Source organism: Folsomia candida, unplaced genomic scaffold (assembly GCF_002217175.1).
Source record: "Folsomia candida strain VU population unplaced genomic scaffold, ASM221717v1 Fcan01_Sc052, whole genome shotgun sequence".
Classification (NCBI taxonomy): Eukaryota; Metazoa; Arthropoda; class Collembola; order Entomobryomorpha; family Isotomidae; genus Folsomia; species Folsomia candida.
In genome coordinates this window covers 154569-158698 of record NW_019091244.1, presented here as the reverse complement: position 1 = coordinate 158698, position 4130 = coordinate 154569, and positions in this window count along the sequence as shown.

Genomic DNA, 4130 nt, shown 5'->3' with positions numbered 1-4130 from the left:
TTATCTAAGAATATTTATACATATTACTTTATTTAGTAAATTTTATCGCCTAAAACTATAATTGAACTTGATATCAACCGTACCGTCATCACATTCCGATTCCCAAGAGAAAGAAGAAATGTCAACCTCGTCAATACTTATGGATCTTTGTACAGTTTCCAACTTCTTACGTTGATTTTTAAGGCGTTCCTCTAGGAATCCCCTAGGTCCCTGTCCGCGTGAAATATTCTGATACCACATAGTTGCGCCCAAATGTTTTTTCCTTGGATCGCCCAGTGCGGGATACGTAGTCACAAGATTCTCGGCTAACTGCTCCATTGCCTGCTTGCTAGGACTAAAAATAAAACAAGCGTAAATAATCTGAGTTGAAGTTGAATAAAATAAAATAAAATTACAATTATTTTGCTTTATCTTATCCTACCTTGTGATTACAAATAAGAGCGTCAACCAGAACATTACAAATGGCAATTCTGTCATCTCTAACAATGAGTTCGTTGGCAGCAATCTTCTCAGTGATGATGCATTTTGTGGATTTATTGTCTAATAAAATGGACGCCAAGTTCTGTAAGTAAAAGAGAGCTTTGTTAGCTTAAACCGGTTTTGTCTTGCAAGTTGTTCAATAGCGTTTAACTTACAAATCCATAATATGTTTTATTGTATTTTGAAACAGGCGGTTTTCTGCCCAAATTGACGCCAGATTCATTCTGAAATATTCCGCACTGATTAAATTCACATATATTTAAATAAATCCAATATAAAATGTTTAAAATTCATTGTAATCCATCTACCTGGCTTCCTTGATTATTTGAAGCAGATTGATGAGTTGGAGAGTGCATTTTACATATAGAATCATCAATGACCCATGAAATTGGAATAGCTTGTGACATCTCATCAATAACCACTTCCAGACGTTGCTCTTCACCTCCTGTGGCAAAGTCATTTGGAGATTTAGCCGGAGTAATCTCAGCAATATGAATATTGCTTTGAATTGCCTGCAAAAATTATGAGATTATTAGTTCAGTGCTTATTACCTTATGGTAATCATGGGAAAATGTAATTACTCGCCTTTCTTGATACAACACTCACGTCCTTATTATGTCCAAGTTGCGGTGAGCCGAAAATGCTTCCAGACTTGTGAGCAGGAACTTGTTGGTTCCAACTCTTTTTAAATAACTCTTTCGACACCATGAGACCCCTTTCTGTCATCTCCTTTTCATCTAGCAACGAACCTAATGAGGACTGCGACTCCTTTTTTACAAAATAATTGGTAAAAATTAAGGCACTCCTAACTGAATACATTTATACGCACACATTTTCATACCAAAATATATAACTCATATGTTTAATCATACATAGCTACATATATATTATAAATGTAATTAATTAAGCGAAAGTAAGATTGAATATTTATACATACTTTAACGGAAGCACAATAAATTCATCTGTGTCATTAATAAAAGTAATGCTGGGATACAAACACTGAAAATACTTGACATCGTTGCTGTCAATTACATTTTTTTCGGAAGATTCTTCTATTCTAAAACTTGCAAATTCGATTACAAATTCGCTGCTATATTTATTTACAAGAAAATAACACTCATCGTCCTCAAGGATAATTTTGTTTATGCGACCAAAAGCTGGACATTGATTACAGTAGTCTAGCAAAATAAATCCACCGATTTCAAAAATTGAACTGTTTTTAGTAATTTTCCGAGTTATGCTAATTTCTGAGGATAGAGATTTGTCAAATCTCATTGCAATTGTTAGCCCTTCAGGAATCTCATTTAACTTAATTTTTACACTTTCCTCGCAACCAAATGTGTGAGGTGTAAAATTCTCTACAGAAAGCAACTTGAAACAGCGAGACAACTGAAAACGATATGATAATGACTTTGATATATTACGAAAATTTCCAATTGTGCCGTAGTTTTGAAAAACTTGTGTCTCGCCTCGAACGCCATTGACCAAAATTGTCGAAGTGGACCTATTTGTTTGGTAGCTGAGGCGTAATGTAGCATATGATGGTGTTTGGGCTTTAATGGCTTTTTAAAAATATTCTGATACGAATGCATAAATTCTGCAATTAAGGAATCCAATAACACGAGACCACCGCTCGTGATATTATTCGCCAATAAAATTCTAGCTATGTCATTAAGTAATAGAAAAAGGCACCAGATCTTATCATTCACATTTACCAAATCCCCAATCAAAATGGGAAGAAACAAGGATAAACAAATATTTTGGGAAGCATTTTGTCCAGCCATGGTTTCACCTTTCAAGAATGACTGCTTGATTTGAGATGGCCTACTTTTGCTGAAATGACGCCCGAAATCATACGACTCTAGTCTATAATTCAGCTTATCTAAAGTTAGTTTGTTGGACGAAATTAAGTGATTTACTACGCGGTTAAATAAGTCGGGCAGAACTCCTTCAAATAGATCATGCATAATGTCAAATACATAATTCTGCGTCACATGAAAATATGGAAGTGAGTTTAGAACGGAACAAAAATTTATTCCCGTTTCACTGAGATTATTAACTGCAACATCCTCGTCGTAATTATTAATTGACCTAAGTTGCAACTTATTTTCGAATCATTTTGTCTGACATTCTTTCTTCGACATTTTGCATCTACGACAGGGAAAATTAGCATTAAATCCTTCGGAAAATCCTAAGATAGAATGTAGGCCTAAATTATCACCCGAAATCTGAGCCAAGACAATTTTGATATTAATGAACTCGGAATTATGAGTAAATGAAGTTCCTTCTTCCCAAAGCTCTTTTAACTCGCTTATTATTACTTGGAGTACTGTGTTTGCAGAACATAATTTCAAGTCTTCAGTTTTTAATGATGCAACGAGCATTATATTTTCCACTTTCGAAAGAAAATGCTGTGGCATATCGATAATTGAGAAATAAAAATTAGCAAGCTTGTGTTTGCCACTCTTCGACCCCAACGGATTAGCTACTTCAGCATCGTCGTAATACAAATTTAAAAAAAATTGTATTTTTAACAGATTCAAAATTTCTAATTAATTTCCCTTCACGGAAGCTAGAATAAAATTCACTGTTGAAGCCATTTCTCGATTCTAAAATTGAATAAAATCCTGGTATTCTGAGTAATTGCTCAATTGAACTTTTGATTGAAATATATTGCATCGTTACTGGTTTATAAAGTTGTCGCCTTGATTTTAAATTTCTCGACTGAAAAACTATATCGCTATCAAGAACGATCTCTTTTGGCTCAATCATCAAATTATTACTAATTAAATATTTATCCATTTTATATTTGGAACTAAACTTATCAAATACCGAAAGAAGTCGTTGATTTGAGTTTTTGATTGATAATTTTTGCATCAGAGAAACTGATCCGCACTCAAACTCCTTTTCAACTATAGAATTACAAAATTTAATTACTTCCTCCATACTATCTTTAACTACTGAAATTATTTTGTTGCAAGTCATCATCGGTATTTTTCCTGACTCTAAAATACATGCATAAAGTTTAGAGATACAATATTCTAATTGTAATGTTGAGCTATTTGAATCACAGATCGGTGGCGAATTTTTTGAAGCCTCAAACGGATCTTCCTCTATATTTAAATTATCATCTTTAAAATGATTATTTGTAATTCCTACTGAAAATTTGCTGTGCAATTTTAAAACGTTTCTAAAATGACTCAGATAAGCTCTACGATTGAAAACACCCTTACAATGCGGACATTGATATTCACTTTCACCTGTTAACTTGTGAATTGTCTTTAAATGGTTGGATAGTAAACCTAAATTACAAAACTTTTCGCTACAATTATAACATACGTAGACATCGCCTGATTTTAATTGTTGAATGACTTTAGACAGCTTCGCCCGATGTCCAATACTTGAAACCAAGTCTGCAATATGATCGGTAGTTAGGTCCAGTAGCACTTCGTCCGTTATGTGATTATCTACAAAGAGATAAGTGATGAAAATCATTCTAAGACCTACAACTACATATTTAATTAATAACACATTTCATTAAATATTCAAAAGAAATCATAAAGTCTAGTTTAGTTACCTTTGAATTTGTCGATGTATTCCTCCAATCCACAATGACCCAGGACACGATGCACTTCGGCAAAAGCCATAAT